The following is a 22,734-nucleotide window of genomic DNA, read 5'->3' as shown; positions in this document are numbered from 1 at the left end:
CCTTAAATGTAAATGGATTAAATGTCCCAATCAAAAGACATAGAATACCTGAATGAATAGGAAAGCATGATCCATACACATGATGCCTACAAGAGACCCACCTCAGATCAGAAGACCTACACAGACTGAAAGTGAAGGGCTGGAAACAAATATTCCAAGCAAACAGACAGGACAAAAAAGCCGGGGTAGCAATACTCATATCAGACAAAATAGACTTCCAAAAAAGAGCCATAGAAAGCAACCCAAAAGGTCACTTCATAATACTCAAGGGAAGAATGCATCAAAAAGACATAAACATTGTAAATATATATGCACCCAACATAGGAGTACCCGGATACATAAAGAAAATCTTGGAGGACTTCGAGAAAGATATTGACAGCAGCACAATTATAGTAGGGGATTTCAACACCTCACTGTCAAAAATGGATAGATCTTCCAAACAAAATATCAACAAAGATTTTGTGGCATTGAACAATACCCTAGATCAAATTAACTTAACAGATATATAGAGAGAGCCCTCCAACCCAAAGAAGCTAAATACACATTCTTTTCAAATGGACATGGAACATTTTCAGAGATAGACCACATGATAGGACACAAAACAAGCTTCAACAAATTGAAGAAAATTGAAATCATATCAAGTATTTTCTCTGACCACAAGGGACTGAAACTAGAACCAACCTCAAGGAAAAAAACCCCAAAACACTAAAACTCATGGAGACTGAATAGCATGCTATTAAACATCAGATCAAGGAAGTAATAAAAGAATTTTGGGAAACAAATGAAAATGAATGCAAAAATGTTCAAAACTTATGGGACACAGCAAAGGCAGTCCTGAGAGGGAGGTTCATAGCAATACAGGCCTACCTAGAAAAGCTAGAAACATTTCAAATAAACAACCTAACCCTACATGTACAAGAAATCAAGGAATAACAACAACAATAACAACAATAACAACAAAAGCCCAGGGTCAGTAGAAAAAGGAACAATCAAAATGGAGGAGAATTCAATGACATAGAGACTAGAAGAATAATTTAAAGGATCAATAAATCCATGAGCTGGTTCTCTGAAAAGATAAAACCAACATGGCTTTGAGCAGACTCATAAAGAAAAAAAGAGAGAAGACTCAAATAAATAAAATCAGAAATAAAAAAGGAGAGATTACAACTTACACCAAGAAAATACAAAGGATTGTAAGAAATTACTATGAACAAATATGTCAAGAAATCTGAAAACATGGATGAAATGGACAAAATTCTGGGAACATACAGTCTTCAAAAACTAAATCAGGAAGAAGCAGAAAGCCTGAATAGACTGATAGTATCTAGTAATATTAAAGAAGTAATAAAAAATCTCTCATCACACAAAAGCCCTTGACCAGATGGCTTCACAGGAGTCATTTACAAAATGTTTAGGGAAGACCTAATACCTGTTCTGCTCAAATTATTCCAAAACATCAAAGAAGCAGGAAGAATCCCAAACTCTTTATATGCAGCCAGCATCATCAGAATCCTAAAATCAGATACAGACAAAACAAAGAAAGAAAACTACAGGCCAATATCGCTGATGAACATAGATGCTAAAAGCCTAAAAAAATATTGGCAAATTGCATCCAGCAATATATTAAAAAGATCATACATTGTGACCAAGAGGGATTTGTCCTAGGAATGCAAGGATGATACAATGTTTGCAAATCAATAAATATAATAATACATCACATAAACGAAATAAAAAACAAAAATCACATAATCATAAAAATAGATACTGAAAAAGCATTTGATAAAGAACGGCACCTACGTATAAAAACGCTTAGCAAAGTGAGAGTAGAAGGAAATACCTCAACATAATAAAGGCCATATATGAGAGATCTATAGCCAACGTCATACTCTACAGGCAAAAACTAAAAACTTTTCCGCTAAGATCAGGAAAAGACAAGGTGCCAACTTTCACCATTTCTATTCAACACACTACTGGAAGTTTTAGCCACTGCAATCAGACAAGAAAAGGAAATAAAAGGCTTCCAAATTGCAAAAGAAAAAAAAAAACTACCATTGTTTGCAGATGACATGATAGTGTACATAGCAAATTCTATAAATTCCACCAAAAAAACTGCTTGACTTAATAAATGAATTTGGCAAAACAATGGGAAACAAAGCCAGTATTCAGAAATCAAAGGCATTTTTGTATACTAACAATGAAACATCAGAAACAGAAATCAGGGAAAAAATTCCATTTGATATACCAACAAGAAAAATAAAAAACCTAGGAATAAACATAACCAAGGAGGTAAAAGACCTGTGCTCAGAAAACTGTACAACCCTGAAGAAAGAATTAAGGAAGACACAAACAAATGGAAGCATGTAACATTTTTAGGGATCAGAAGAATCAATATCATCAAAATACCCATACTACCCAAAGAAATTTATAAATTCAACACAATCCTTATTAAGTACCAATGGCATATTACACAGACCAAACACTTCAAAAATAGAACAAACACTTCAAAAATTTATATGGAACCATAAATGACCCTGAATAGTTGAAGCAATTTGAGAAAGAAGAGCAAAATAAGAGGGATCACAATACCTGACACTAAACTATACTACAAGGCAACTGTAATCAAAACAGCCTGGTACTGGCATAAAAACAGGCACATGGACCAATGGAACAGAACAGAGAGCCCAGAAATAAACCCAAGTCTCTATGGTCAATTAATATTTGAGAAAGGAGTCAGCAACATAAAATGGAGTAAAAATAGCCTCTTCAACAAATGGTGTTGGGAGAACTGGACAGCTACATGCAAAAAAAATGAAACTCGAGCACCAATTTACACCATACACAAAAATAAATTTAACGTGGATAAAAGATTTAAATATAAACCACGGCACCATTAAAGTTCTCGAGAATAGCATAGGCAGAAAAATCTCAGATATTCCATGCAGCAATATTTTCACTGATATTTCCCCTAGAGCAAGGGACATAAAGGACAGAATTAACAAATGGGATCTCATCAAAATAAAAAGCTTCTGCACAGCTAAAGAAAACAGCATTAAAATGAAAAGAGAACCAACCGTGTGGGAAAACATATTTGCCAATGATACTTCAGACAAGAGTTTGATCTCCAAAATATGTAAAGAACTCACACAACTCCACTCTGGGAAGACAAAAAACCCAATGAAAAAGTGGGCAAAGGCCTTGAACAAACACTTCTCCAAGGAGGACATACAGAGGGTCTAGAGATATATGAAAAGATGCTCAGTATCACTAGCCATCAGAGAGTTGCAAATTAAAACCACAATGAGATACCACTTCATACTGGTGAGAATGGCCATCATAAACAAAGCAACAAACAAGTGTTGGAGAGGTTGTGGAGAAAAGGGAACCCCTATATTGTTGGTTGGATTGCAGACTGGTGAAACCACAATGGGAAACTGTATGGAATTTCCTCAGAAAACTAAAAATGGAACTGCCTTTTGACTCAGCAATTCCACTGCTAGGATTATATCCTAAGAACCCTGAAACACCAATCCAAAAGAACCTATGCACCCCAATGTTCATAGCAGCACAATTTACAATAGCCAAGTGCTGGAACCAACCTAGGTGCCCATCAGTCAATGAATGGATCAGAAAACTATGGTACATTTACACAATGGAATTCTCTGCAGCAGAAAGAAAGAAGGAGCTCCTACCCTTTGTGACAGCATGGATGGAAGTGGAAAACATTATGCTATGTGAAATAAGCCAGGAGATAAAAGACAAATACTATATGATCTCAACTTTAACAGGAACCTACTCAACAAAATGAACAAGCAAGCAAAATATCACCAAAGAACTTGACATTGAAAACAGGCTGACAGTGACTGAAGGAGAGAGGGGAGGGGATAAAGGGGGGAAAGGATGAAGGGTCTACAGGATCAATTATGGAGGACACATGGACAATAACAAGGGGGGTAGAAACAGGGGAGGGATGTGGGAAAGGTTGGGATGGTGGAGAGGGATGGGAGGAAAAGGCAGAAAACTACTTGAACAATAATAAAAAAATAAAAAGAATAAAAAAGAATAAAAATCAAAGGCATCCACTTGGAAAGGAGGAAGTAAAACTCATTGTTTGCAGGTGGTATGATAGTGTACACAGAAAACCCTATACTCTCCACCAAATACTACTCGACCCAATTAGTGAACTTGGCACACAGCAGGATACTTGTACACTGGTACAACAATGAAATATCAGAAACAGAAATGAGGAAAAATTCCCATTTATTATAGCAACAAGAACAATAAAGTACCTATGAATAAACCTCATTGAGGAGGTAAAAGGCCTGTATCGAAAAAACTACAGAATACTGAAGAAAGAAATTAAGGAAGACAGAGATAAGTGGAAGCATATGCCATGATCATGGATTGGAAGAATTAGCATTGTTAAAAGGTCCTACTACTCAAAGCAATTTATAGATTCAACACAATCCATATTAAAATACCAATGATATATGTCACAGATATACAACAAACATTTCAAAAATCTATGTGGAACTGTAAACAACCCCAAAGAGCCTGAGCAATTCTGAGGAAGAAGAACAAAGAAGGCAGTATCACAGTAGCTGGTATAAAACTCTATTACAAGGCCACTCTAATTAAAACTTTATGGTACTAGTATAAGAACAGACACATAAACCAATGGAATAGAATAGAGAGCCCAGAAATAAACCTAAACCTCAAGGGTCAATTAATATTTGACAAATGGGACAGGAGTATAAAATGGAGTAAAAATAGCCTCTTCAATAAATGATGTTGGTAGATTAGGAAGCCACATGCAAAAAATGGAAACTCGAGCACCAATGTACACATACACAAAAATAAACTCAAGGTGGATAAAATATTTAAATATAAATTAAAATAATTAAATATACTTAAAAATACTTAAATACTTAAATACACAATAGAGGTTGTGGCACCATAAAAGTCCAAGAGAAAAACACTGGCAGGAAAAGCTCAGAAATCCCATGCAGCAGTATTTTTACCGATAAGTCCCCCAAAGCAAGGAAAGAGTAAACACATGGGATGACATCAATTGAAAAACTTTTGCATGTTTAAAGCAAACATCAGCAAAATGAAAAGGGAATCAACCATAAGGAAAAACAGATTTGTCAATGATACCTTAAAAAGGTTTGATCTTCAAAATATATAAAGAACTCACACAGGAAGACAAACAATTCATTTGAAATTGTGCAAAGGACCTGAACAGATACATCTCCAAGGAGGACATACAGATGGCCCATAGACATAAGAGTGGATCAACATTACTAGCCTTCAGAGAGATGCAAATTAAAATGACACTGAGATAGCACTTCACACCAGTCAGAATGGCCATCATTAACAAATCAGCAAACAGAAAAGGGAACCCTAGTGCACTTTGGATAGGAATGCAGACTGGTGTAGCCACTGTGGAAAACAGTGTGAAATTTCTCAAGAAACTAAAGATGGGACTGCCTTTTGACCTGGCAATTTCACTGCTGGGATTATACCCTAAGCATCCTGAGTCACCAATTCAAAAGAACATATGCACTCCTTATTTCATAGTAGCATTATTTAAAATAGCCAAATGCTGGAAACAGTGTCAGTGCCTATCAGTAAATTAACAAACCAAAACATTTTGGTACATTTACACAATGGAATACTAAGAAGCTGAAAGAAAGAAGGAATGTCTACCCTTTGCAACAGCATGGATGGAATTGGAGAGTATTATGCTGAGTGAAATAAGCCAGTCAGTGAAGACAAATACATATGATCTCACCTATAAATGGAACCTAATCACAAAACAAACAAATGAGCAAAAAAGAACCAGAGACATGGAAATAAAGCACAGACTGACAGTAACGAGAGAGGAGGTGGGAGGGAGATAATGGGGGAAAGAAGGGTAACATGTATAGAAGATCCATAGACAAGGACAATGGGGAGGGGATTATCTTTGTTAGTGTGGGTTTGACAGGGCATGGCAGAGCAATGGGGGGTGGGGGTAATGGTGACAAATGTAATGGAACAGCAAAAAATATATATTTTAATTTTTTAATTAAAAATATGTCTCTTTCTCTTTTATTTTCCACTAACCAGCATCTAATCTTCTATTGAGGAGACAGCAACAGGCAGAGTGCCTTTAGGGCATGGTCATTCCATACACTTTTCCGGAAACTAGACTCATACTTCTCTTCTACCTCATGGGAGAGCCTAGGGACACCATCCTTGTTTATGGCAGAAACAAACTCTGGGCTCTAAAGGCCAACCCACTATCCTACTAGGGGCTTCACCCTGCCAAGTTCAAGGATATAATTTGTGACAGACTCAGATGTGTGGTGTGAGTATGTGGAAGACACACACCATCTCCCCTGAAGTCTGAATGGCAGCTCCCACAAAAGAACCAGGGGCCCCATCCTCCCAATTCCACCAGAATCCCTCTCAGAAACAGAAGTATCAGTAGCTAGACTAAGACTAATGACAGGACCACAGACAGAAGCAGGTGGAAGCAAGTTCCAGCAGTTCCTTTGATCTTTAGTTGGCCTGCTTCTGAGTGTTGTGCTCCTAAAAAAAACCCCAAAACAACAACAAAAAAACACAAGACTTTCAGAACAGTGAAGCTCATCCAGATGCAGCAAAGCTGGAAGGAGACAGGTACAGACTGTGGATTGCTTGTAGCTTTGAACAGGCTGTCTAGAGCTAAGACTGGAAAGCTTCTGATATTGGCTTACACCAATGTCAAACAACATCAGAGTTGTATCCAGAGTGAGAATCCAGCAGGCAAGCACTAAACTATACTGAGACCAATTACACTTTGTATTTTTTCGTTATTTTTTCTTTTACATAGCTTTATATAATTTTTTCTTCAATTTTTTCTTACTTTTTGTCTTTTTTTCTTTCAAATCTTGTATTTTACTCTTCTTTCATTTTTTACTCCATTTTGCCTTCTTTCTTTTCTCATTTTTTAAAATTTTATTTTTCTCTCTCTTGGTTGTTTTGTGGCAATTCCCTATTTTTATTTTTTACCCTTACTATTTCTCTTCCCTACCTCCTCTCATAATCATTCTTCTTTACTTTGGTTTTAACATATTCTTGTTTTTATTACAATATTCTATTTGTCTTTCCACTTTTATAATTCTTTGCTATTTTGTCACTAGTTTTTCTGCTGTTGTTGGCTTTTTTTTTTGCTTATGTGGGTTTTGTTTTCTGTGTTATTTTGCTTTGTTCTATCAGCACTGGTATAACAGCATACAAGACACGTTGGCGGTTGAGCCTCTCAGTCACACAGCCAGAGGGAACAACCCACCAGTGAATGGGCCAAAAAAAATCAAAACCCAAATACAACAAGAAAACCCATATAAATTACAAGGGGCATTCCTAGAGCACCCAGCTGAGGAGATCAAGAAGACTGCACCACTGAGTCCCATAGGATGCCTCCCACAGAAGGCCACCCTACTACAAAGACAGGGAGTCAAACCAGATCTATCTAATATGTAGAAACAAATCAAAAAAGTCAGCTAAAATATGGAAACAGAGAAATAATGCCCCCTAACAAAAAAGGGAGGAATCCATTAAAAAAAAGAGCTAATTTGAATTTGAGGCAAGCAATTTATCAGACATAGAGTTCAAAGTAATTGTTATAGAGTGCTCAAGGAACTTCATGAGAAATAGAAGGAAGTTTATGGGAGCTACAAGGAACTTAGTGGGAACTATATCAGCATGAATAGGACATAAAAACCTTGAGTAAGTACCAGTTGGAAATGAAGAATGAAATATCAGAAATGAAGAATACACCAGAAGTAATGAAAACTAGGTTAGATGAAGCAGATGATCGAACCAGTGAATTGGAAGACAAGATAGAAAAAACACCCAAACAGAGCTACAAAAGAAAAAAGAATGAAGATGGTTTAAGGGAATTGTGGGATAATATAAAACATAACAATGTATGCATCATAGGAATACCAGAAGAAGAAAGTGAGCAAAGGGTAGAAAAACTGTTTGAGGATAATGAGAAAAGTTCCTTAGCCTGATGAAGCAAAAAGTCACACAAGTTCAGGAAGCACAGAGAGTCCCAATAAGAGGAAGCCAATGAGACATACACAAAGACACATTATAATTGAAATGACAAAGTAAAGACAAAGACAATCTTGAATGAAGCAAGAGAGAAGCAAATAGTTATCTATAAAGGAGCACCAATAAGACTATAAGTTGATTTCTCAAAAGAAACACTTCAGGCAAGAAGGTATTGGCATTGAAGTATTTAAAGTACTGTAAAGCAAAGATCTGCAGTAGAAGTAGAAGTAGAATCTAAAGTAGAAGACTACTCTATCCAGCAAGGCTATCATTTAAAATTGAAGGTGAAATAAAGAGCTTCCCAACGGTTGTTAAGGAACATGTATAAAGGACCCATGGACAAAGACAATGGTGGGGCGGGGGGTAGGACTGAGTGTGGGAGGTGGGGAAGAGTAGGTGAGGGAAAATGGGGACAACTGTACTTGAACAACAATAAAAAAAGACTTAAAGACAAAAAAAAGAGCTTCCCAGACTGAAAAAAAAGTTAAAGGAGTTAATTAACAGCAAACCAGCACTGCAAGAGTTGTAAAGATACTGCTTTAAGAAGTAATAGAGAGAGGGAAGAACACAGACATATGAAATAAAATGGCAATGAACTAGTGCCTACAATAATAACCTTAAATGTATATGGATTAAATGCTTTAATCAAAAGACATAGGGTAGCTGAATGGATATGAAAACATTACCAATCTATATACTGCCTACAAGATACCCACCTCAGAAAAAAAGATTTGCACAGGCTGAAAATGCAGGGATAGAAAAATATGTATCATGCAAATGGAAACAACAACAACAAAAAGATAGAGTAGCAATACTTATATTTGACAGATTAGATATTGAAATAAAGTCCCTAAAAAGATGAACAAGGTCACTACATGATATTAAAGGGATCAATGGAAAAAGAGGATAATACTCATACAAGCATAAGCATGCTCAATATAAGAGCATCTACATATATAAAGAAGCAGAAAGCCTGAAAAGACCCATAACAGCAGATGAAATTGAAGCGGTAATCAAAAAACTTCCAACACACAAAAGCTGTGGACCTTATGGTTTCACAGGAGAATTCTACAAAGCATTTAAGAAAGAGCTAACCCTTATCCTTCACAGACTATTCCAAAAAATCCAAAAAGATGGAAGACTCCCTAACTCTTTATATGAAGCCAACATCATCCTAATCCCAAAATCAGATAAAGAAACAACAAAAAAGAAAACTTCAGGCCAATATCACTGATGAACATAGACACTCAAATCCTCAACAAAATATTGGCAACCTTCATCCAACAATACATTAAAAAGATCATACACCATGACCAAGTGGGATTCATCTCAGGGATACAAGGATGGTTCAATATTCACAAACCAGTAAATGTAATACATCACATAAACAAAAGCAAACACAAAAATCACATGATCATATCAATAGATGCAGTAAAAGCATTTGAGAAGGTACAGCACCTGTTTATGATTAAAATACTCAGCAAGGTGGGAATAGAGGGAGCATTCCTCAACATAATAAAGGCCATATATGAGAGACCTATGGCCAACATCATACTCAATGGGCAAAAAATAAAATCTTTTCTACTAAGATCAGGAACAAGACAAGGCTGTCCACTTTCACCACTTCTATTCAACATAGGATTGGAAGTTTTAGCCACAGTGATCAGACAAGAAAAGGAATAAAAGGCATCAAAATTGGAAAGGAGGAAACAAAACTGTCATTGTTTGCAGATGAAATGATAGTATACATAGAAAATCCCACAGACTCCATTAAAAACTGCTCAATCTAATAAATGAACTTGGCAAAACAGCAGGATACAAAGTCAATATCCAGAAATCAAAGGCATTTCTGTACACCAACAATGAAACAACAAAAGCAGAAATCAAGAAAAAAATCCCATTCAATATAGCAAAAAGAAAAATAAAATACCTAGGAATAAACCTAACCAAGGAGGTAAAAGACCTGTATCCGGAAAACTACATAACACTGAAGAAAGAAATCAAGAAAGACACAAACAAATGGTAACATATATGGTGTTCATGGATTGGAAGAATTAGTATCATCAAAATGTCCATAGTACCCAAAGCACTTTACAGATTCAATGCAATACCTATCAAACTACCAATTGCATATTTCACAGATATAGAACAAATACTTCAAAAATTTATATGGAACCATAAATGACCCTGAATACAGCTGCTGCAATTTTGAGAAAGAAGAGCAAAGCACTAGGGATCACAATACCTGATACCAAACTGTATTACAAGGCCACTGTAATCAAAACAGCCTGATACTGGTATAAAAACAGGCACATTGACCAATGGAGCAGAACAGAGAGCCCAGAAATAAACCCAAGTCTCTATGTTCAATTAATATTTGAGAAAGGGGGCAGCAACATAAAATGGAGTAAAAATAGCCTCTTCAACAGATGGTGTTGGGAGAACTGGACAGCCACATGCAAAGAAATGAAACTCAAGCACCAACTTACATCATACACAAAAATAAATTCAAGGTGGATAAAAGACTTAAATATAAAACGTGACACCATTAAAATTCTAGTGGAGAACATATGCAGGAAAATCTCAGGTATTTCACGCAGAAACTTTTTTACTGACATGTCCCCTAGAGCAAGGAATATAAAGGAAAGAGCAAACAAGTGGGATCTCATCAAAATACAAAGCTTCTGCACAGCTAAAGAAAACAGTATTAAAATAAAAAGAGAGCCAACCATATGGGAAAAAATATTTGCCAATGATACCTCAGAGAAGTGTTAATCTCCAAAACTCTAAGAAGACAAGCAACCCAATTAAAAAATGGGCAAAGGACTTGAACAGACACTTCTCCAAGGAGGACATACAGAGGATCCAAAGACACATGAAAAGATGCTCAATATCACTAGCCATCAGAGAAATGCAAATTAAAACCACAATGAGATACAACCTCACACCAGTCAGAATGGCCATCATAAACAAAGCAACAAATAACAATTGTTGGAGAGGTTGTGGAGAAAAGAGGACCCTAGTGCACTGTTGGTGGGACTGCAGACTGGTGCAACCACTATGGAAAGCAGTATGGAACTTCCTCAGAAAACTAAAAATGGATCTGCCTTTTGACCCAGCTATTCCATTGCTGGGATTATATCATAAAAACCCTGAAACACCAATACAAAAGAACTTATGCATGCCAATATTTATCGCAGCACAATTTATAATAGCCAAGTGCTGGAAGCAACCTAGGTGCCCATCAGTAAATGAGTGGATCAAAAAAGTATGGTAATTTTACACAATGGAATTCTCTGCAGCAGAAAGAAAGAAGTAGCTCCTACCCTTTGCAACAGCATGGATGGAGCTGGAAAGCATTATGCTAAGTGAAATAAGCCAGGCAGTGAAAGATAAATACCATATAATCTCACCTTTAACAGGAACCTAAACAAGAAAAGAAACAAAAAAGCAAAATATAACCAAAGACACTGAAATAGAGAACAGGCTGATGGTGTCGAGAGAGGAGGAAATTTCAGGAGAATTTCAGGGGAAAAGGGTAATAGTTTACAGGAACAAGCATAAAGGACACATGGACAAAACCTGGGGAGGTGTGGAAATGGGAGGGGGGTGGGGAGGGCTAGGTGGGTGGGCTGGGATGGGAGTAAAAGATAGATAATTGTACTTGAATAATTAAAATAAAAATTTCAAAAAAGAATATCTTGGTGGACTTTAAGGAAGAGATTAACAGCAATACAGTCATTATAAGGGATTTTACCAACCCACTGTCACCATTGTATAGACTTTCCAGATGAAAAATAAACAAGAAAACAGCGATCTTAAATAACACACTAGATTGAAAGGATTTAATTGATATTTCCAGAACATTTCATCCTTAAAATGTCCATACTACCCAAAGCAATCTATATGTTCAGTGCAATTCCTATTACAACTCCAATGGCATATTTCACACTTCTAGAAAAAATATTCCAAACATTTACATGGAACCCAGAAAGACCTCGAATAACCTCAGCAATCTTGAGAACGAAGAACAAAGTTGGAGGGATCACAATACCTGATATCAAAATATACTATAAGGCCACTGTGATCAAAACAGTCTGGGACTACATAAGAATAGATAAATAAATCAATGGAGCAAAATTAAAAGCCCAGAAATAAATCCACTACTTTATGATCAATTAATATTTGATAAGGAAGTAAGAGCGTACAATTGAAAAAAGTCAGTCTCTTCAATACCTGGGAGAATTGCACTATTACTTACAAAAAAAAAATGAAACCAGATCACCAACTTATACCATATACCAGAATAAATTCAAAATGGATAAAAGACTTAAATATAAGTCACTATACCATAAAAATTCTAGAGGAAAACATAGGCAGTAAAATTTCAGATATGTCCCATAGCAATATTTTTTGCCAATATATCTCCAAGGGCAAAGTAAACAAAGGAAAATAAACAAATACACCACATTATAAATATTCTGTACAGCTAAAGAAACCATTCAGCAAAATGAAAAGGGAACCCACTTTATGGGGGAAAATATTTACCAATGATACATTGGGCAAAGGTTTAACCTTCAAAATATATAAAGAACTGATATGTCTCAACACCAGGAACACAAACAATTCTATTAAAAAATGGGCAAAGTGCCCAAACAGACACTTCTCTAAAGAGGACATACAGATGACCCAGAGACATATGAAAAAAAATGTTCAACATCACTAGCCAACAGAAAGATGCAAATTAAAACTACAATGAGATACTACTTCACACCTACTAAAGTGGCTATCACTAATAAATTAACAAACAAAAAGTGCTGGTGAGGATGTGGAGAAAAGAAACCCTAGTACATTGTTTTTGAGAATGTAGAGTGGTGCAACTACTGTGGAAAATAGTATGGCATTTCCTCAAAAATTGAAAATGGAACTGCCTTTTGACTCAGAGATTCAACTTCTTGGAACATGTCCAAAGAATCCTGGAACACATATTAAAAAAAATATATGTACCCCTATGTTTGTAGCAGCACTATTTACAATAGCCAATGTTTGGAAACAGCCTAAGTGCCCATCAGTAGATGAGTAAATTAAAAAGCTGTGGTACATTTAAACAATGTAATACTATGCAGCAGTAAAAAATAAGGAATTCTTACTTTTGTGACAACATGTAGGGTAAGTGAAATAAGCCAGACAATGAAAAACAAATACTACATGATCTCACTTATGACTGGAATCTAAGGAACAAGATAAACTAAAGAGCAAAATAGAATCAAAGGAACAGAAACAAGGAATATATTAATAGCTGTAAGAGTGTGTGAGAGGTTGGGACTGTTTGAAGAAGGAGAAGGGATTAGACAAAGAACATACATGCATCACCCATGGACATGAACAATAGCGAGAGGTTGACTGTGAAGGGGTGTTGGGGGAAGAGTAAAGTGGGAAGAATTGGGAAATTGTAATAGAATAAACAATAAAATATTATAAAAATAATACATACACTCAATAAAATAGGTATAGAAGGTTAGTACCTTGACATAATAAAGGACATATATGACAAACCCTTAGCTAATAAACTCAATGGTGAAAAACTGAAAGCCTTTCCTCTAAGATCAGGAACAAGACAAGGATATCTACTCTTTTGGCATAGTTCTGGAATTCCTAGCCAGAGCAATCAGAATACAGAAAAAGTAAATGGCAATTAAATTGGAATGAAGTGAAAGTGTCACTTTTTGCAGATGATATGATTCTCTATAGAGAAAACCCTAAAGACCCCACCAAAAAAGGTATTAGTTACTATACAAAATACAGTAAAATTGCAGCATATAAAATCAATGTATAAAAAACATTGCATTCCTATATACTAACAATAACATTTCAGAAAAAGAAAAAAAATTCTGTTAGCAATTGCGGCAAAAAGAATAAAATACCTAGAAATAAAACTTAACAAAGGATGTGAAGGACCTACACAGTGAAAACCACAAGATATTATTTTTTAAATATATTTTATTGACTATGCTATTACAGTTGTCCCATTACCCCCCGTTCATTCCCCTCCACCCTGTACACCCTCTCCCACCCACATTCTCCCCCTTTAGTTCATGTCGATGTGTCATAAGTTCTTTAGCTTCTACATTTCTCATACTATTCTTGCCCTCCCCCTATCTATTTTCTACCTACCATCTATGCTACTTATTCTCTATACCTTTTCCCTCTCTCTCTTCCTCTCACTCCTCTGTTGCTAACCCTCCATGTGATCTCCATTTTTGTGGTTCTGTTCCTGTTCTAGTGGTTCTCTTAGTTTTTGGTTTTGTTTTAGGTGTGGTTGTTAATAATTGTGAGTTTGCTGTCATTTTACTATACATGTTTTTAATCTCCTTTTTCTTAGATAAGTCCCTTTAACATTTCATAAAATAAGGGCTTGGTGATGATGAACTCCTTTAACTTGACCTTATCTGAGAAGCACTTTATCTGCCCTTCCATTCTAAATGAAAGCTTTGCTGGATAGAGCAATCTTGGATGTAGGTCCTTGCCTTTCATGACTGGGAATTCTTCTTTCCAACCCCTTCTTGCCTGTAAGGTCTCCTTTGAGGAATCAGCTGGCAGTCTGATGGGAACTCCTTTGTCGGTAACTGTCTCCTTATCTCTTGCTGCTTCTAATAATCTCTCCTTCATTTTAATCTTGGCTAATGTAATTATGATGTGCCTTGGTGTGTTCCTCCTTGGGTCCAACTTCTTTGGGACTCCCTGAGCTTCCTGGACTTCCTGGAAGTCTATTTCCTCTGTCAGATTGGGGATGTTCTCCTTTATTATTTGTTCAAATAACTTTTCCACTTGCTCCTCTTTCTCTTCTTCTTCTGGTACCCCTATAATTCGGATGTTGGAATGTTTAAAGATGTCCTGGATGTTCTTAAGCCTCTCCTTTTTTTTTTGAATTCTTGTTTCTTCATTGTTTTCTGTTTGGTTGTTTCTTTCTTCCTTCTGGTCCACTCCATTGATTTGAGTCCCAGTTTTCTTTCCAACACTGTTGGTTCCCTGTGCATTTTCCTTCATTTCACTTCACATAACCTTCATTTTTTCATCTAATTTGCAACCAAATTCATCCAATTCTGTGAGCATCCTGATCACCAGTGCTTTGAACTGTGCATCTGATAAGTTGGCTACTTCTTGGTAGCTTAGTTGTATTTGCTGTGGAGCTTTGATCTGTTCTTCCATTTGGACCTTTTTTGTTGTTGTTCTTCTTGTGGCACCTGTTATGTATGAGGGGCGGAGCCCTTAGGTGTTCACCAAGGTGGGGCAACCCAGTCACTGGTTGTGATGCTACACGTAGGGGCAGGCCCCAAGAGAGAACAATGGTACTTGCCCCAGCCTCCGTTGGACTTCAGTCCCTTCCACCACTTCCTCCAACCAAAATGGGACTTTCTGGTGCTAATTCCTATGTGGGTGGGCTTGTGCATGTTCTAGGACCCCGTGGGTCTCTCCAACAAACTCTCCTGTGAGGCTGGGAGTCTCTCCCTGCCACTCAACCCCCACAGGTGTTTTCAATCAGTACCCCAAGGTCCTATTTCCATGCGCTGGGACCCTGGGTTGTGCACAGTGTTTCACTTCACAATCACCACCTTGCTGAGTCTGCTGGTTGCCACCCCATGCCGGGGTCTACCAGCCACCACCTGTGTGCCCAGGATCTGCCCTTTGTGGCCTTACATGCCTGGTCCCACCACTCTTTGTGTCACGACCCCTCTACACGTGGCTGGCCAACTCCACCCCTCCTACCGTTCTGAATGAATGTGTCTATTTTAACTCCTTGATTGTCTAACTTTCACACAGTTCAATTTTCTGTCAGTTCTTATTGTTATTCTGTTTCTAAATTGTTGTTGTCCCTATCTTGGTTGTGCAAGGAGGCACAGTGTGTCTATCTATGCCTCCATCTTAGCCAGAGGTCAAGATATTATTAAAAATAGATTGATTCCATGTTTATAGATTGGAAGAAATAACCTAATTATAATGTATATATTAACCAAAGCAATATAGAGATTTAATGCGATCCTCAATGAAATCTCAATGGCATTTTTAAAGAAATAGAACAAAAAATTACTAGATTTGTATGTAACCAGAAAAGACTCCAAATAGCCAAAGCAACAATGAGAGGAAAGAAAAAGGGATTTTTACCTGGGTTGACATAACCAAAATAGAGAACTGCATGTATCACACACTGGAGTATAAACAACTCTAAAATCATCTGAACTTGCATGGAGGGATCCAGAATTCCTGAAGCTATGGGGTTAGGAGCTCATATCAAAATTAGATAGACCTTGGAAAGACAGTGAGATGCCAGTAAATATACAGGATTCCTGAATACTACATGCCTGCAATTGATCCATATAGATTGTGAGATCCAAGAGTCCCCCATTGATAAGCACCCTGGCAGAGAAGATTAGAAATAGGTGTAAAACACTTGTGAATAGAAATTTATATTCTGGACCAGTGATTTACAACCTTTTTCATCTCATGGCATACTTAAACTAATAACTGAATTTCTGCAGCACACCAAAAAAAATGTAGTTTTTGAGAACCTGACAAAAATAAGTATAATTTTGATTCATTCACAGTGGGTGGCTATTGTGTTTGCTGTTGTCATTTTTAAATTTGACAATATAAAGGAAAAGAGGTCATTGCCCCTGACCAAATATGCAGGTGTTGCATGTTTTAAAAGTTCTTGCAGCACACCAATTGAAAATTGATGTTCTAGACTCTACTTTTTTTAAATTGGAGTATTCATAGAAGACCACCAGTATAGTTTATAGAAAACCTGATTCTATTCTGGAAGGAGAAGGATTTATTATATACTGTATAAATTTCATTTATATCTTTCTCAAAAGGAGTAAACAAAATAGCCATAACCTTTTATTAGTATATGATAATTTTCTTTATATTTCTGGTAACAAACATACAATACACTTTAAACTAAGTATCAGCTTCATTAAGAAAAAGAAATCTGTGAAACAATACCTTACACAAATGTTGGACCTGTATACCTGCCACCAAATCATTAGGTTCAGCTTCAAAATACTTGCTTTCAATGGTCTCATAAAATTGCCTTGCTTTATTTTTTTCCTTAGGTTTTTCCCCAAACCAGTGAGAGCGCTAAGAAGGTAATAAAAATGTAATCAATGCAAAAACACAGAAAAATTAAGCAATAGAAAATAATTTAGCCTGTTACCCTTTGTATGGAGACAGGCAAAAAATTTCTTGGGATTAAATTTTACAATTACTTGGCTATAATTGAATCACCAAGTTATACATACAGATTGTTCTGTTTGAATCCTAACTATCCAAGGGAAACAAAAGAAAATCTCTCCAAATTGAAGTTATAGCAGAATGTATTATATCACTCTCTGTCATATCTTCTCCTAGCAATATATATAAGCAAATGCTAATAAGGGAAAAGAATGAGGAGGGTGGGCAAGAAGTAGATGCTGCCCATTTTGCTATTATTCTGACTCTAAGAAATGTGTGCTAACCAAAATAATATACCAGGTGGTAAGTACCTGGATATGGAACATAAGTAAACCTCTTCTTTTTAGCATCTAAAGACCCTATCTTATATTAATTTCTTTATGCTGAAGAGTTCAATCCCTTATAAAACACTTGCCTGCAAAAATGATGGGTTTACTCAGAATTTGTAAAGCTTAGGGTTCCAGGCCACGATATATGGGTCACTTATATTTATATACAGTGGAAGCTTTATAGTATATTAGAAAAGAGCTACTTAATTCATATGCCTAATGTAATTAGAATGATTCTTTCACCTGGCCTATTGATTCAATTACAGACAGTACAAAACCAACTAATGATGGGTTTTATATAAATTATAAAACATGTCCATAAGGACTATTGCCTGTCTTGATAACAGAAGCAGCACAACTTACCAACAAGAAAAAATTCCATGGCTTGGGCACACCATACTCTCCTGGAAAGACTGCTTCTATATACCAGGCCACAAGGCCATACAAGACAGCATCCAATAAAAACATTCCCAGTATATAGGCAAAGACAAAATTTTCCACTGTGGTTGGTGAGAAAATGTTACTCCATTTAATTCCAATTTCTAAGAGATAACAGAAGACATTTAATTTAGGTGCCCACTGAGACAAAGCTATTCATCTGCATCATAAAGAGTGAAAAATATTAATATTTCCTAGAGATTTCTATTCTATTCAGCTCTTTTCTTATACTATTAGAATTTAAGAGATTTGAGCAAGTAATCATGTAATATGCCTCTTACTATGCCAAAGACAAACAAATAATCAGTAATAAGTGAAACAAAAACAAAATATACTAACAAGTTAGGAAAATAAGCTTTAAGAAAAATAAGCAGACCTATGGGTAAAGACAGTGGCTCCTCTCCCTACCCCCTTCCTCATGTTACATGTTCACTGGCATATGTAATTTTGGAATAATGTAATTATTGAAAAGTAGAGATGGATGGTTACTACAGAACAGACTAGAGGGAAGTTTGCATAGATATTACACTGATAGAAAAAGGAAGAAGTTAATAAAAGCAGAACCATATAACTTTATCCTCTACCCCTAAACATCAGGTGACAACTCCAAAAGGAGCATGGGGAGGCCCTAACAGACTTTGGTAAATGTAGAGATGGAATGTGGAAGCTCATGTACTATAGGTAATGATATAAAGTAGTGTGATATTTTTAAGGACAGTTTAGCAATATCAGTAATATTAAAACTATGAATATATTATGAGGACATGGTAAAATTTACAAGGTTAATACTCACTGTCCATTTCTGCCTTGACTAGGAATTTAGTTCCCAGTGCCATTACAATATTTGAACTGAGACAGGAAGCCAGCTTCTTGGTGAGTGTCATCCCTGCGTAATTTGAAGAGATTCTGGTAGCTGGAAAGTAGGTGGCAAAATAAATGAAACCTCCAACAGACACAGCAAAATTTACTGCCAATAAGAAGAAAATAATGAGGTCAATTTGAGCAAGCTGAATAAACCTGAAATTCAAATATCTTCTTTTTATTATGAGTGCACTACAATAAGCACACTGAGAACAGACATTTGCCTGTTTTGTTCACCATTGCTTCCTCAGCACATTATAAAATGCTTGGCATTGATATGTGCTTAAAAGTATTTTTGGAATGAATAAAAGGTAAAAATTAAAACATTTAAATAACTACTTTTTCTTAAATTTACCATTCTATAGGCACTATGACTATCACAGCATTTAATGGCAGTGTACATATGTGTTATTATTTAACATGAAATATTGTAAGTACTATTATTGGCATAATCATAAAATACCTAGATTGTGGTTCCAGACACTAACATTCAGTCTATGTCATGATACTGGGGGAAAAGAACATAAACAGAGATACAAAGTTTGTGTTAAACAGCCAGATGTGTTTTAGGGTATGAAGTGCTCCAAAAATGTGACTCTGGTAAAACATTAAAAACAAAATTCTTGTTATGAGATCAAGCAGCTTGGTTCTGGCCAAGACGGAGGTGTAGGTAGAAACACTTCACTTCCTTGAATAACCAAAAGAAGGATGATGACCAATTTAAACAAAATAAACAAACAGGAGTGCCAGAAAATCAAACTTCATGAAACTCTGACAACCAAGGAGTTAAAGAAACATTCATCCAGCCTGGCAGGTGGGGCAGAGATGGGCACCTGAGCAGAGAGGATGCACAGAAAGGCAGCAGACTGAGTGGGTGAGGCAGGGCTGGCTGAATGGGAAACTAAAGACTCAAAACTTATAGGTATAAAATACTCTGGGGGTTGCCATAGCAATAGAAACTCCCAGTCTCACAGGAGAGTTTGTTGGAAAATGGGGCTCGAACAGATCTAGTGAGCAGCTTTGTTCCCTCTCTGACCCTCCCCCATAGAGAGCACCACACACAGCAAATAGCATTGCCCCAACCCTGGCAAATACCTAAGGTCCCATCCCCTTACAACATAACAGGCGTGCTGAGACAAAGAACTATGAAAGAACAGATCAAAACTCCAGAAAAATAACTAAGTGACTAGGAGATAGGCAACCTGCCTGATGCAGAGTTCAAAACACTGGTAATCAGGATACTCACAGAACTTATTGAGCTCAGTCGAAAAATGAAGGATGAAATGAAGGCTACATAAAATGAAATAAAACAAAATATACAGGGAACCAACAGTGAAGGAAAGGAAACTGGGACTCAAATCAACAATTTGGAACAAAAGGAAGAAGTAAACACCTAACTGGAACAGAATGCAGAAACAAGAATTCTTTTTAAATGAGGAGAGGGTTAGGAACCTCCAGGACAACTTTAAATGTTCCAACATCCAAATCATAGGTGTGCCAGAAGGAGAAGAGCAACAGCAAGAAATTGAAAACTTATTTGAACAAATAATGAGGGGAAACTACCCCAATATGGTGAAGGAAATAGATTTCTAGGAAGTCCTGGAAGCCCAGAGAGTCCCCAAAAAATTGAACCCAAGGAGGAACACACCAAGATGCATAACTAAGTCACCCAAGATTAAAAATAGGGAGAGAATCTTAAAAGCAGCAAGTGGAAAGAAGAGAGTTATTTACCTACAAAGGAGTGCCCATAAGACCATTAGATGATTTCTCAAAAGAAAACTTGCATGCCAGAAGGGGCCTGGAAAGAAGTATTTGAAGTCATGAAAGGCAAGGACCTACATCCAAGATTACTCTATCCAACAAAGCTATCATTTAGAATGGAAGGGCAGATATAGTGCTTCCCAGATAAGGTCAAGTTAAAGGAGTTCATCACCAAGCCCTCATTATATGAAATGCTAAAGGGACTTATTTAAGGAGTAGAAGAAGATAAAAATATGAATAGTAAAATGATAAAAAGCTCATAACTATCAACAACTGAATCTAAAAAACAAAAACAAAGCAAACAACTAGAACAGGAACAGAATCACAGAAATGGAGATCACATGGAAGGTTATCAGTGGGGAGGGGGAGAGGAAGAAGGTGGGGAAAGGTACAGGGAATAAAAAACATAATTGGTAGGCATAAAATAGAGAGGAGGGGGTTAATAATAGTATAGGAAACAGAGAAGCCAAAGAACTTATATGTACGACCCATAGACATGAACAAAGCAGGGGGTGGGTGGGGAATTCTGGAGGGTAGGGGGTGCAGAGCAGAAAGAGGATAAAAGGGAAAAATTGGGATTACTGTAACAGCATAGTCAGTAAAATATAATTAAAAACAAAGTTAAAAAAGAGATCAAGTAACCTCCTCTAGAGTTAAAATGCAACATTCAAATACAAATTGGATATTATGAATAAAACATATTATTCCACTATTAGAAGTGATTCATGCTTCTCTTCTTTACTTCACACCTCACTCCATATGCTTCATTCACCAATTAGGAAATTTATGTTTATTTAGTTAACAATGTCTTATTTTTACAATTAGAATTTTAAAGATAATGAGAGGAGATATTTTGTAGATAACAGAGGCAATATATCAGATGCACCCAAGAACATAACACAAAAATACATAGAGCAAAAATTAACAGAACTTCTAGTATAAATATAGAAATCTACAATCATAGTGGGAAAGGTGGGACTAGTACAAAAAATAAAGATGTAGAAAAGTGAACAACATGATTAACAAACTTGGCCTAATGTGAGTATATTCTCAACTACCCAAAACAAACTCATAACGTATATTTTTCAGACAGATGTGGATTATACACTTTTTAAAACTGGAGTTTCACTAAGCCATAAAATGAATTCCCAAATTTTTTTTCTTTTTTTAAAATTGTTGTTCAAGTACAGTAATCAATAGTCAAAATATATGTATAAAAACCCAATATTTTGAGAAATTTTGGCACACAATTTTCAACAATTCTGAACTTAAAAAATAAATCATAAGGCCCTGGCTGGCATAGCTCAGTGGATTGAGCTCGGGCAGTGAACCAGGCATCGCAGATTCTATTCCCAGTCAGGGCACATGCCTAGGTTGCAGGCCATGGCCCCCAGCAACCGCACATTCGCACATTGATGTTTCTCTCTCTCTCTCCCCCTTCCCTCTCTAAAAATAAATAAATAAAATAAATACAAAGTATTTAAAAAATAAATAATAAGAACAAAATTTAAACATTTTAGTAGAATAAAAAAAGTACATGTAATCAAAATTTGTGCCATATAGTTAACTCAGTACTCAGAGGGAAATGTCTAACTTAGAATTCATTTATTAAAAGAAGTAAGTCCAATGTCCATTACAAGAAGTTAGAAAAAACTGGCAATAAACACAGCTTATGAAATTAATAAAATAAAAGCAGAAATTAACAAAGTATGAAACATACATGTAGTTATGAGAATCAACAAAGCCATGTTTGATGCTTAAACGCAATAAACACAGCTTATGAAATTAATAAAATAAAAGCAGAAATTAACAAAGTATGAAACATACATGTAGTTATGAGAATCAACAAAGCCATGTTTGATTCTTAAAAAAGACTAACAATGCTAGTAAGTTTATTATGAAAATGATCAAGAAAAGGAAAGAAAGCACAAATAATCAGTGTAATGGCAAATAATCACGAACATTAAAAACATAATAAAACTAAGTTAAATTAATGATATTGCACCCAAATTTGAAAACTAAAAATGTAAAC

The 22,734-nt window shown here is 36.1% G+C and overlaps 1 protein-coding gene across 1 annotated transcript in view; it reads right to left on the bottom strand.

Moving 5' to 3' along the window:
- Positions 1–22,734, bottom strand: part of LOC123825427 (phospholipid-transporting ATPase ABCA3-like) — a 306,670-nt gene that overhangs the window by 190,540 nt on the left and 93,396 nt on the right. The gene's annotated exons all lie outside the window — the stretch shown is intronic.

This window comes from Phyllostomus hastatus, unplaced genomic scaffold, assembly GCF_019186645.2.
Source record: "Phyllostomus hastatus isolate PE091 unplaced genomic scaffold, TTU_PhHast_1.1 phas_contig_64, whole genome shotgun sequence".
In the NCBI taxonomy this organism is placed as follows: domain Eukaryota; kingdom Metazoa; phylum Chordata; class Mammalia; order Chiroptera; family Phyllostomidae; genus Phyllostomus; species Phyllostomus hastatus.
This window is presented reverse-complemented; position numbering and strand designations above follow the sequence as displayed.